This window comes from Oncorhynchus masou, chromosome 12 (genome assembly GCF_036934945.1).
Source record: "Oncorhynchus masou masou isolate Uvic2021 chromosome 12, UVic_Omas_1.1, whole genome shotgun sequence".
Lineage (NCBI taxonomy): Eukaryota > Metazoa > Chordata > Actinopteri > Salmoniformes > Salmonidae > Oncorhynchus > Oncorhynchus masou.
In genome coordinates, this window is record NC_088223.1 from 19,460,770 (window position 1) to 19,474,402 (window position 13,633).

The following is a 13,633-nucleotide window of genomic DNA, read 5'->3' on the forward strand; positions in this document are numbered from 1 at the left end:
AAAATTGTATAACTGCTTTTGGGGATCCATAATAAATACACATTAAAGACAAATCAAAGGCAAAATACAGAGGAATATTAAAGAGGAATGAGTACTACCCGTGTGTGTGTGTGTGTGTGCGTGTGGCCGGGACTATACCAGTATCACATCCTCGTGTATTGTTTCCATAATCACGAAGCGGATTTAATTCCTTTAGGAAAACAGCCATAATGTTGGAAACAAACATCATTATGTTGTCATCCAGTCACATTTAGTTATTTTCCAAGTTATAGCACACAATATTTTACATACAGCAGGTTTTTAAAGGAACAAACAGGGAGGTCTGCTTCATGTTTTGCCATTGAAAAAAAATATTGCGATCCTGGTATCGTCCCGTCCTGGTACGTGTTTTGAAGGCGTGCTGAGCAGGTCTGACACATTTGAGAATGGGTAAGGGGGAACACAGCGGGTGAGCGGAGCGTTGAAGCTCAGCATCCTTAGTGAGAGGGTGGGTGGTAAATTACGGAGGGAGGGATACTGGTAAAGAGAAAATAAGAAAAAGACCAGAAGTGATTCATCTCTCAGGTAGCCCAAATCGATAGTGCCCTTCTTTGAACTCTCTACCTTTTTGTCCCGCTCTCTCACAATGACTTTAGAAATATATTCAAGACAATAAAATAGGTAAATGACTCATTTCTGGGCTCCAAGCATCTCTTCTCTCCACTCTGCTTCACAGGCACAAACACAACCTAAACATTAGCCTATCCCTAAACCCTGCAGAGCAGAGACATCTAACAACTATCATCATGCTTTGATCACGTTCACGTTGATGGATTCAAATGAAACAATGATCCTCCTCCGACCAAATTAAAAAGTCTCATCGTCGTGCCGTTCCTCCTTCTCAATATGGACAGAAACAAAAATTCAAAAGCCATTTGCACCTAAAAGTAGGCTGTTTAATGAGCCTTATCAAAAGAACCAAAGGCTGTTCGGCTGAAGTAGTCATTGAATGCAGAGAGAAAATCCAACAGAAGACAAAGGGGTTCCTTCTTGGTGAGGTCAGAAGCCAGGTGAACACGATGCCAGAGGGACACCTGGTCAGTTTGATGGTGAGGTAAATGGTGAAGACGTTCAGCTCTGCAGTACACCATGGCAGAGGGACACCTGGTCAGTTTGATGGTGTGGTAAATGGTGAAGACGTTCAGCTCTGCAGTACACCATGGCAGAGGGACACCTGGTCAGTTTGATGGTGAGGTAAATGGTGAAGACGTTCAGCTCTGCAGTACACCGATGCCAGAGTGACACCTGGTCAGTTTGATGGTGAGGTAAATGGTGAAGACGTTCAGCTCTGCCGTACATGATGCCAGAGGGACACCTGGTCAGTTTGATGGTGAGGTAAATGGTGAAGACGTTCAGCTCTGCCGTACATGATGCCAGAGGGACACCTGGTCAGTTTGATGGTGAGGTAAATGGTGAAGACGTTCAGCTCTGCAGTACACCGATGCCAGAGGGACACCTCGTCAGTTTGATGGTGTGGTAAATGGTGAAGACGTTCAGCTCTGCAGTACACCATGGCAGAGGTACACCTGGTCAGTTTGATGGTGTGGTAAATGGTGAAGACGTTCAGCTCTGCAGTACACCATGGCAGAGGGACACCTGGTCAGTTTGATGGTGAGGTAAATGGTGAAGACGTTCAGCTCTGCAGTACACCATGGCAGAGGGACACCTGGTCAGTTTGATGGTGAGGTAAATGGTGAAGACGTTCAGCTCTGCAGTACACCATGGCAGAGGGACACCTGGTCAGTTTGATGGTGTGGTAAATGGTGAAGACGTTCAGCTCTGCAGTACACCATAGCAGAGGGACACCTGGTCAGTTTGATGGTGAGGTAAATGGTGAAGACGTTCAGCTCTGCAGTACATGATGCCAGAGGGACACCTAGTGGTGGATCAGAGGACTAACCTACATGGAACAGTCAGTTCTATAGATTCACAGGTTGACTCGCAGTCCTGGTGGTTAAATCCGCGGGGTGTGTGGGTTTAGGGTCATTAAATAGTGTGGATGAAGGGCGGGTGGGTGGCGGGCAGGTTGAACGAAGAGAAAACAATACCATTCAAAAATACATAAATGTATAATTATTGTGCAATTTATATCTATAGGCTACATTTCTGGTATTAGGTTTACGCACTAAGCTTCAGGGCTCATAACTGTACACTCGCCAAATAGCCTACATGCCAATCGCCAAATGCTTTAGGGAACCGGTAGAAAAAGTTCATGTTGATCCAGACAATGTCGGAATTTAATTAAATAATGGAAAAGCTGCAAAATGGAGAGTTGAAAATAAAGAGAAGGGAGGGCCAGAAAAGTAACATTTGGAAAAGATTAGGTGAAGTGAAAAATGAGGATGATAGCAGTGCCGCTGTGTTATGTGATAATTGAGGTGCTATATAAATTTGACAGTCACAAGACAGGGACTTCAAAATAGGCTTATGACACATGAAGGGAACTGTAGCTTGTTCAGATGGGTTAAACGGAAACTGAAATCTGGACACTGATTGAAGGTCTATAACCTCTCACACGACCTTAATACTAACTCTTACAGTAAAATGATACACCAATTGTAGGCTACATTTTTACTCAGGAACAAGAGTGGAGAAACATGATTGCTTTCTTTCAGCATCTTGAGAGAATGTGAAGTTCGATAGCGTTTGTTGAGGTGCTGTCTTTATCAGCATCATAAAAGCTCATAGTATTTCAACCACATAAAATATGAATCCAAGTAGAACTGAAATCAAAAACTTGTTGGGTCGTTGAAACAGCAATATACTTTCTAACAACCGGTCTAACAGATGTAATTTAGACATTTTGCAAATAAAATCTTTAGTTTCTTTAGAATCAGTACATTATATCCCCGGTCCCTAAACATCTTGGCGCCGCGAAAAGAAGCAGAGAGAAAAATAAACTTTCCAGACGTCAACTAGAATGAGGCATTCATCGTATCCATTTATGACATTCTGGTGAGCAAGGGTTTATTTAGTCTTCTAGGGCTACAATTAATAACATAAGGAAAGATGCATGCATCTAATTATAGACAAGTTTACTAACAAAAACCCTACCAAAGTGTCAGAAGTTATAAGAAACCTATCAGGCAAAAAAAAAAAATCAGTTCCCGAAAATGTCAATAGGACAACTTCATAAGCTTCTGCAATACATCCCAGATACTGTATATCTGACATTAAATAAACTCAGCAAAAAAAGAAATGTCCTTTTTTTCAGGACCCGGTCTTTCAAAAGATAACTTGGAAAGATCCAAATAACTTCACAGATCTTCATTGTAAAGGATTTAAACACTGTTTCCCATGCTTGTTCAATGAACCATAAACAATTCATGAACAAGCACCTGTGGAATGGTCGTTAAGACACTAACAGCTTACAGACGGTAGGCAATTAAGGTCACAGTTATGAAAACTTAGGACACGAAAGAGGCCTTTCTATTGACTCTGGAAAAAAAACAAAAGAAAGATGCCCAGGGTCCCTGCTCATCTGTGTGAACGTACCTTAGGCATGCTACAAAGAGGTATGAGGACTGCAGATGTGGCCAGGGCAATACAGTTCTCCCACTTAAAAAGATGAGAGAGGCCTGTAATTGTCATCATAGGTACACTTCAACTATGACAGACAAAACGAGAAAAGAAAATCAAGAAAAGCACATTGTAGGATTTTTTTATGAATTTATTTGCAAATTATGGTGGAAAATAAGTACTTGGTCAATAACAAAAATGTATCTCAATACTTTGTTATATACCCTTTGTTGGCAATGACAGAGGTCAAATGTTTTCTGTAAGTCTTCACAAGGTTTTCACACACTGTTGCTGGTATTTTGTCCCATTCCTCCATGCAGATCTCCTCTAGAGCAGTGATGTTTTGGGGCTGTTGCTGGGCAACACAGACTTCCAACTCCCTCCAAAGATTTTCTATGGGGTTGAGATCTGGAGACTGGCTAAGCCACTCCAGGACCTTGAAATGCTTCTTACGAAGCCACTCCTTCGTTGCCCGGGCCGTGTGTTTGGGATCATTGTCATGCTGAAAGACCCAGCCACGTTTCATCTTCAATGCCCTTGCTGATGGAAGGAATTTTTCACTCAAAATCTCACGATACATGGCCCCATTCATTCTTTCCTTTACACTGATCAGTCGTCCTGGTCCCTTTGCAGAAAAACAGCCCCAAAGCATGATTTTTCCACCCCCATGCTTCACAGTAGGTATGGTGTTCTTTGGATGCAACTCAGCATTCTTTGTCCTCCAAACACGACGAGTTGAGTTTTTACCAAAAAGTTATATTTTGGTTTCATCTGACCATATGACATTCTCCCAATCTTCTTCTGGATCATCCAAATGCTCTCTAGCAAACTTCAGATGTGCCTGGACATGTACTGGCTTAAGCAGGTGGACACGTCTGGCACTGCAGGATTTGAGTCCCTGGCAGCGTAGTGTGTTACTGATGGTAGGCTTTGTTACTTTGGTCCCAGCTCTCTGCAGGTCATTCACTAGGTCCCCCCGTGTGGTTCTGGGATTTTTGCTCACCGTTCTTGTGATCATTTTGACCCCACGGGGTGAGATCTTGCGTGGAGCCCCAGATCGAGGGAGATTATCAGTGGTCTTGTATGTCTTCCATTTCCTAATAATTGCTCCCACAGTTGATTTCTTCAAACCAAGCTGCTTACCTATTGCAGATTCAGTCTTCCCAGCCTGGTGCAGGTCTAAAATTTTGTTTCTGGTGTCCTTTGACAGCTCTTTGGTTTTGGCCATAGTGGAGTTTGGAGTGTAACTGTTTGAGGTTGTGGACAGGTCTTTTTATACAGATAACAAGTTCAAACAGGTGCCATTAATACAGGTAACGAGTGGAGGACAGAGAAGCCTCTTAAAGAAGAAGTTACAGGTCTGTGAGAGCCAGAAGTCTTGCTTGTTTGTAGGTGAACAAATACTTATTTTCCACCATAATTTGCAAATAAATTCATTAAAAATCCTACAATGTGATTTTTTTTCTTCTCATTTTGTCTGTCATAGTTGAAGTGTACCTATGATGAAAATTACAGGCCTCTCATCTTTTTAAGTGGGAAACTTGCACAATTGGTGGCTGACTAAATAATTTTTTGCCCCACTGTACATTGCAATGTCCATACTGTGGGATGCCTAAAACAGCGCTACAGGGAGACAGGACGGGTAGCTGATCGTCCTCGCGGTGGCAGACCACGTGTAACAACACCTACACAGGATCAGTACATCCGAACATCATACCTGCGGGACAGGTACAGGATGGCAACAACAACTCTCCGAGTTACACCAGGAAAGCACAATCCTCTATCAGTACTCAGAATGTCCGTAAATAGGCTGAGAGTGGCTGGACTGAGGGCTTGTAGGCCTGTTGTAAAGGCAGGTCATCACCAGACATCACCGGCAACAACGTCGCCTATGGACACAAACCCACCGTCGCTGGACCAGACAGGGTTGGCAAAAAGTGCTCTTCACTGACGAGTTGCGGCTTTGTCTCAGCAGGGACGATGGTCGGATTCGCGTTTATTGTTGAATGAATGAGCATTACACCGAGGCCTGTACTCTGGAGCAGGATAGATTTGGAGGTGGAGGGTCCGTCATGGTCTGGGGCGGTGTGTCACTGCATCATCAGACTGAGCTTGTTGACATTGAAGGCAATTTCAACGCTGTGTGTTACAGGGAAGACATCCTCCTCCCTCATGTGGTACCCTTCCTGCAGGCTCATCCTGACATGGCCCTCTAGCATGACAATGCCACCAGCAATACTGCTTGTTCTGTGTGTGATTTCCTGAAAGACAGGAATGTCAGAGTTCTGCCATGGCCAGCGAAGAGCCCAGATCTCAATGAGCACATCTAGGGTCTGTTGGATCGGATGGTAGGGGCTAAGACCATTCACCCCCAGAAATGTCCGGGAACTTGCAGGTGCCTTGGTAGAAGAGTAGGGTAACATCCCACAGCAAGAACTGGCAAATCTGGTGCAGTCCATGAGGAGGAGATGCACTACAGTACTTAATGCAGCTGGTGTTACTTTTGATTTTGACCCCCCCCCCCCTTTGTTCAGGGACACATTATTTCATTTCTGTTAGTCACATGTCTGTGGAACTTATTCAGTTTGGCTCTCAGTTGTTGAATCTTATGTTCAAACAAATATTTACACATGTTAAGTTTGCTGAAAATAAACGCAGTTGACAGTGAGAGGACATTTCTTTTTTTTGCTAGGTTGAGATCTACAAAACATGACCAAAAGTATGTGGACACGTGCTCACCGAACATCTCATTCCAAAATCATTGGCATTAATATGGAGTTGGTCCCCACTTTGCTGCTATAACAGCCTCCACTCTTCTGGCAAGGCTTTCCACTAGATATTGGAACATTGCTGCGGGGACTCCATTCAGCGAAAAGAGCATTCGTGAGGTCGGGCACTGCTGTTTGGAGATTAGTCCTGGCTCGCAGTCCGTGTTCCAATTCATCCCAAAAGTGTTTGATGGTGTTGATGACTGGGCTGCACAGAGCCCTGACAAGTTCTTCCACACCAATCCTGACAAACCATTTCTGTATGTTCCTCGCTTCGTGCACAGGGGCATTGTCATGCTGAAACAGGAAAGGGCCTTCCCCAAACTGTTGCCAAAGTTGGAAGCACAGAATTGTCTAGAATGTAATTTAATACTGTAGCATTTGCTGTAGGTGTTTTATGCTGTAGCACTAGCCCAAACCATAAAATACAGGCCCAGACCATTATTCCCCTCCTCCAAACTTTATAGTTGGCACTATCCATTGGGGCAGGTCGTGTTCTCCTGGCATCCGCCAAACCCAGATTTGTCTGTCGGACTGCCAGATGGTGAAGTGTAATTGATCACTCTAGAGAATGCGTTTCCACTGCGTCAGAGTTCAATGGGAGTGAGTATTACACCACTCCAGCCAACGCTTGGCATTGCTCATGGTGACCTTAGGCTTGTGTGCGGCTGCTCGGCCACAGAAACCAATTTCATGAATCTCCCAAAGAACAGTTCTTGTGCTGACGTTGCGTCCAGAGGCAGTTTCTGAACTCGGTAGGGAGTGTTGCAACCTAGGACAGACGGCTTCAGTGCGCGGCGTTCCCGTTTTGTGAGCTTGTGTGGCCTACCACTTTGCGGCTGAGCCAATGTTGCTCCTAGACGTTTCCACTTCACAATAACAGCAATTACAGATGACAGGGGCAGCTCTAGCAGTGTGGAAATTTCACGAACTGACTTGTTGGAAAGGTGGCAACCTATGGCGGTGCCACGTTGAAAATCACTGAGCTCTCACAAAGAGTGGCAGTGGTGTTGAGAAGGGGGGAGGCAATGCAAATAGTCTTGGTAGCCATTTTGCGAGCCTTTCAGGAGTCTTATGGCTTGGGGGGTAGAAGCTGTTTAGAAGCCTCTTGAACCTAGACTTGGCGCTCCGGTATCGATTGCCGTATGGTAGGAGAAATAAGTCTATGACTAGGGTTGCTGGAGTGCTTGACAAATTTTAGGGCCTTCCTCTGACACCGCCTGGTACAGAATTCCTGAATGGCAGGAAGTGAAGTACTGGGCCATTCGCACTACCCTCTGTAGTGCCTTGTGGTCGGAGGCCGAGCAGTTGCCATACCAGGCAGTGAGGCAACCAGTCAGGATGATCTCGATGGTGCAGCTGTATAACCTTTTGAGGATCTGAGGACCCATGACAAATCTTTTCAGTCTCCTGAGGGGGAATAGGTTTTGTCGTGCCCGCTTCACGGCGGTCATGGTGTGCTTGGACCATGTTAGCTTGTTGGCGATGTGGACACCAAGGAACTTGAAGCGCTCAACCTGCTCCACTGCAGCCACATCGATGAGAATGGGGGCGTGTTCATTACTCTTTTCCTGTAGTCCACAATTATCTCCTTTGTCTTGATCACGTTGAGGGAGAGGTTGTTGTCCTTGCACCACCCGGCCAGGTCTCTGACCTCCTCCCTATAGGCTGTCTCATTGTTGTCGGCAATCAGGCCTACCAATTTGTGTCGTCGGCAAATTTAATGATAGTGTTGTAGTGCCTTGCCGTGAGTGAACAGGGAGTACAGGAGGGGGCTGATCACGCACCCCTGAGGGGCACCTGTGTTGAGGATCAGAGAAGAGAATATATTGTTATATGTTGATATGCTGTAGTCAATGAATAGCATTCTCACATAGGTGTTCCTTTTGTCCAGGTGGGAAAGGGCAGTGTGGAGTGCAATAGACTGCATCATCTGTGGATCTGTTGGAGCGGTATGCAAATTGGAGTGGGTCTAGGGTTTCTGGGATGATGCTGTTGATGTGAGCCATGACCCGCCTTTCAAAGCACTTCATGGCTACAGACGTGAGTGCTACAGGTCGGTAGTCATTTAGGCAGGTTACCTTTGTGTTCTTGGGCACTATGGTGGTCTGCTTAAACATGTTGGTATTACAGACTCAGTCAGGGAGAGGTTGAAAATGTAAGTGAAGACACTTACTAGTTGGTAAGCGCATGTTCGGAGTACACGTCCTTGTAATCCGAGACATACCCCAAGCGACTTACAGCTGTAATCGCAGCAAAAGGTGGCGCTACAAAGTATTAACTTAAGGGGGCTGAATAATTTTGCACGCCCAATTTTTCAGTTTTTGATTTGTTAAAAAGGTTTGAAATATCCAATAAATGTCGTTCCACTTCATGATTGTGTCCCACTTGTTGTTGATTCTTCACAAAAAAATACAGTTTTATATCTTTATGTTTGAAGCCTGAAATGTGGCAAAAGGTCGCAAAGTTCAAGGGGGCCGAATACTTTCGCAAGGCACTGTATCATGAGAAACTCTACCTCAGGCGAGCAATAGCTCGAGACTTCCTTAGATATCGTGCACCAGCTGTTGTTTACAAAAATACACAGACCACCGCCCCTTGTCTTACCAGACGCTGCTGTTCTATCCTGCCGGTTCAGTGTATAACCAAGCCAGCTGTATGTTGATATTGTCATCATTCAGCCATGACAACGTAAAGCATAAGATGTTACCATTTTTAATGTCCTGTTGGTAGTTTAATCTTCCCAGTAACTCATCCATTTTATTGTCCAAAGATTGCATGTTTGCTAGCAGAATTGAGGGTAGTGGGGGTTTATTCAATGCCTCCGACTCCTCAGAAGGCAGCCCGCTCTCTGGCCTCTCTTTCTCCACCTCCTTTTCACGCAGATCACTGGGGTCGGTGTCTGTTCCCAAAGGAGCTGTATATCCTCCACCTTAGAGTCGTGACAGAAGAAAAAGGATTCTGCTAGTCCGTGGCGAGTAATCGCAGTCCCGATGTCTATAAGTTATTTTTGTCATAAGAGACGGTAGCAGCAACATTATGTGCAAAAATAGTAAAAAAAAGTTAAAACGCAGATAAACGAACACAATTGGTTGGGGGCACGTAAAGCGTCTGCCTTCTGCTCCGGTGTTTGATTTTATACACCTGTCAGTAGCGGGTTTGTCTGAAATAGCCGAATTTACTAATTTGAAGGGGTGGTCACATACCTTTCTACACAGTGTATATCTGACAAATGCATATCATATACACTGAATGTACAAAACATTATGACAGACTGACCAGGTGAATCCAGGTGAAAGCTATTATCCCTTATTGATGTCACCTGTGAAATCCACTTCAATCAGTGTCGATGAAGGGGAAGAGACGGGTTAAAGAAGGAGTTTTAAGCCTTAAGACATGGATTGTGTATGTGTGCCACTCACAGGGTGAATGGGAAAGGAACATTCTTTAAGTACTTTTGAGCGGGGTATGGTAGTAAGTGCCAGGTGGACCTGTTTGTGTCAAGAAATATAACGCTGCTGGGTTTCTCATGCTCAACAGTTTCCTGTGTGTATCAAGAATGGTCTAACACCCAATGGACATCCACCCAACTTAGAGTCAACATGGGCCAGGATTCCTGTGGAACACTTGACACCTTGTAGAGTCCATGCCCCCATGAATTGAGGCCAATATTACGAAGGTGTTCCTAATGTTTTGTACACGCAGCGTCTAGTCCGGCGGTTGCGGGTGGGTATTAGAAATTGCGGGCTGTTGCGTGTGAACAAACAGCTGACCCACGCACCACTAGAGGGTACATCCTAATTATCTCTCCTTACTCCTGAAGTGTGCAATTGTTCACTTCCCTTCATGAATTTGAAAGGAAATTAATGGTGTATGGTAATATGCCATCACCAATTTGATGCATTTACACTGAGTAGTGAATGAGTGTACACTTAAGAGAGATTATTGGGACACACAGTGGGCTTGAAAGAAATGAATTGTAATGATTGCAACATATGTCGCTTCAAGGGACTGTGGAGACTTGATTAAATGTCTGAATTATTAAGTGCCCACAAAAGCCTCTTAAAATGTACTCGGGAAGAAAAGATTGAGTGTAAAAAAATATATATCAAAGGAATTCTACCATATGTGATCTGCTGTTTAGTCAGAGAAGTAAATGAAATGTGGTTTGTACAAATAAAGGGCCCCAAAAGAGGAAAGAGAGAAAAGTATCTCATGGCTACAAAGAGAGGCACCTACAACAACACTTATCTGTCAGGGAGAAAGAGCTGGCCTCCTTTTAAGGAATGAGTATACGTCTGCATTCCAAATGAGTTGTCAAAAGAGCAGAAACAGCCTTGTACAGCCTTGCAAGGTTACATGAATCCTATGACGGCCGTCTTCTGGATAAATGAATTTAGACCCGCCCATCGACCATTCTCGGACTTATCTGGGTGTACATCGGATGGCAGCATGCGTCAACCAAACACAGCAGAACTAGAAAAGATATCTGGAGGATGAATGGTTTGAACCACAGCCAAACAACTTTGAGCTACAGTACCAGTCAAACGTTTAGACACACCTAGTCATTCAAGGGTTTTTCTTAAAATTTCACTATTTTCTACATTGTTAAACAATAGTGAAGACAAAACTATGAAATAACCCAAATGGAATTATGTAGTAACCAAATAAATTGTTTAATTTTTTTTTAAACATGCAAATTATTATATTTTAAAAAATTGAATCATATTTTACATTTGAAATTCTTCAAAAGTAGCCACCCTTTGCCTTGACAGCTTTGCACACTCTTGACATTCTCTCAACCAGCTTCATGAGCAAGTCACTTGGAATGCCTTTCAATTAACAGTTGTGCATTGTTAAAAGTTAATGTGAAATGTCTTTCCTTAATGCGTTTGAACCAATCAGTTGTGTTGTGACAAGGTAAGGGAGGTATACAGAGGATGGTCTTTTACCAAATAGGGCTATGTCCATATTATGGCAAAGAACAGCTCAAATAAGCAAAGAGAAACAACAGTCCATCATTAGTTTAAGACATGAAGGTCAATCAATGTGGAAAACGTAAAGAACTTTGAAAGCTTCTTAAAGTGCAGTCGCAAAAACCACTATGATGAAACTGGCTCTAAATGAGGACCGAGACAGGAAAGGAAGAACCAGAGTTACCTCTGCTGCAGAGGATAAGTTCATTAGAGTTACCAGCACACAACCACATCATTCTGCAGCGTTATGCCATCCCATCTGGTTTGCGCTTAGCGGGACTATCATTTGTTTTTCAACAGGAATTCCAGGCTGTGTAAGGGCTATTTGACCAAGGAGAGTGATGGAGTGCTGTATCAGATGACCTGGCCTCCACAATCACCCAACCTCAACCCAATTGAGATGGTTTGGGATGAGTCGGACCGCAGAGTGAAGGAAAAGCAGCCAACAAGTACACAGTATACGTGGGAAATCCTTCAAGACTGTCAGAAAAGCATTCCAGGTGAAGCTGGTTGAGAGGATGCCAAGAGTGTGCAAAGTTGTCATCAATGCAAAGGGTGGCTACTTTGAAGAATCTAAAATATTTTTGATTTGTTTAAAACTTTTTGGGTTACTACATGATTCCATGTGTTATTGCATAGTGTTGATGCCTTCACTATTATTCTACAATGAAGAAAATAGTAAAAATAAAGAAAAACCCTTGAATTTAGTAGGTGTCCAAACTTTTGACAGGTACCGTATATGAATAGTATGGTTTGAACCACACCCAAACCAGTTTGCGCTATGTGAATAGTATGGTTTGAACCACAGCCTTATATAGGCCTGTATGGCTCTAGTTTGACCCCCCCACCCCACTTGGTTTGATGGTGTGTGGATAGGAGGTAGAAAGTAAAAATATGAACCCCTTTTCCCTCTCTGCTCCTTGTATCACATCTGTCCAAACTCATTAAAGGTCAAGCTAGATAGAATGAGAACCATAGAAAATAAAAAGTACTCAGGCATAAGTCTAGCTGCACAACCCATTGGAGAACGTATTGAGAAATCATGTGACTACACTGAAAAAAAAGAAGAAACTACACTATGAAACAACGATAAATGACAAAGGAGGACAGTAAAAAGCTTTGGAGCACCTAAAAATGACAAACTCATCTCCATCCTTAAAAGAATCAGATGGCTCATTCATCACAAAACCAACTGAAACTACTTAAAAAATAAATTTAAAAAATGGCAAGATTAGCAAACTTATGCATGACAGCAACAAAACGCTGACACTACACATCCAAGTTTTTCTGACCAAATTATGAAAGACAAGCATTGTAATTTTGAATTGCATAAAGTGAGTGTGGAAGAGGTGAAAATTGATTGTTGTCTATCAACAATGACAAGCCACCGGGGTCTGACAACTTGGATGGAAAATGGACTGAGGATAACAGCGTACAATATTGCCACTCCTATTTGCCATATTTTCAATTTAAGCCTACTAGAAAGTGTGGCCCCAGGCTTGGAGGGTCATTAAAGGGAATAGGGTGCCATTTTGGACACAGCCTGTCATTGCCTTTGTTCAGTGTGACATCTTCCACGTCAGTGTGACATTGTCAAAGTCGGCTCGGACTAAACCTTGACAGCCAAACTGGGAGAGGTCAGCGGTCAACTTTCAGACTTGAGTCTGCTGCCCACACAGGTAGGAGAAAGAAAAGGCTGCGGCCGTCAATAACAGCCTTGGAACAAAGGAAATTAAACGTCTTCTTGAATCACCCAGCATGGTGGATAATGGGGTTGGTCCCATTCCAAGTTCTATTCATCTGGAGCTCATAGAAGGTCAAAAATACACAGAGACGTCAAGGAGAGTGGCTTGTAGGTCTCCCAAAGAGTGACTAACATTATAAACAGGGCATTTTCTTCATCGCTGAGAAACACTCTTTACAAATTGAATTCGCACTCAGAACTAGTGGCTAATGACAAATGTAGCCCCTCATGGCTAACTGTGACTGGTTGCTTTTTCTAAGCAATGGCTCACTCTCCCATCCAAACTGCTGCAATAGTGTCTCGGCATACAGCTAGGCATTATCCGGATTGTTATCCTTGACGTGAGGAGTGTCGTTTGGTGAATGACCAACTTCGATCTTTCCAACAATTGGCTTCTTTGTAGTGTGATGTAGAATAATGATTCAACAGCCCCTGAAGGACTAGAGAGACTAGATAAGGCAATATGAATGTAACGTCTGGCTGAAATACAGTGATTACATAAAGAATGTGACTCCTAAAGTGTTTCTTACCAAATTGCCTTCAGTCAGGCAGGAGGAGACCCTGGCTAAATCGAAGACCGAAATGTA

At 43.6% G+C, this 13,633-nt stretch overlaps 1 protein-coding gene across 2 annotated transcripts in view; it reads right to left on the reverse strand.

Moving 5' to 3' along the window:
- Positions 1 to 13,633, reverse strand: part of vps50 (VPS50 EARP/GARPII complex subunit) — a 231,718-nt gene that overhangs the window by 215,676 nt on the left and 2,409 nt on the right. The gene's annotated exons all lie outside the window — the stretch shown is intronic.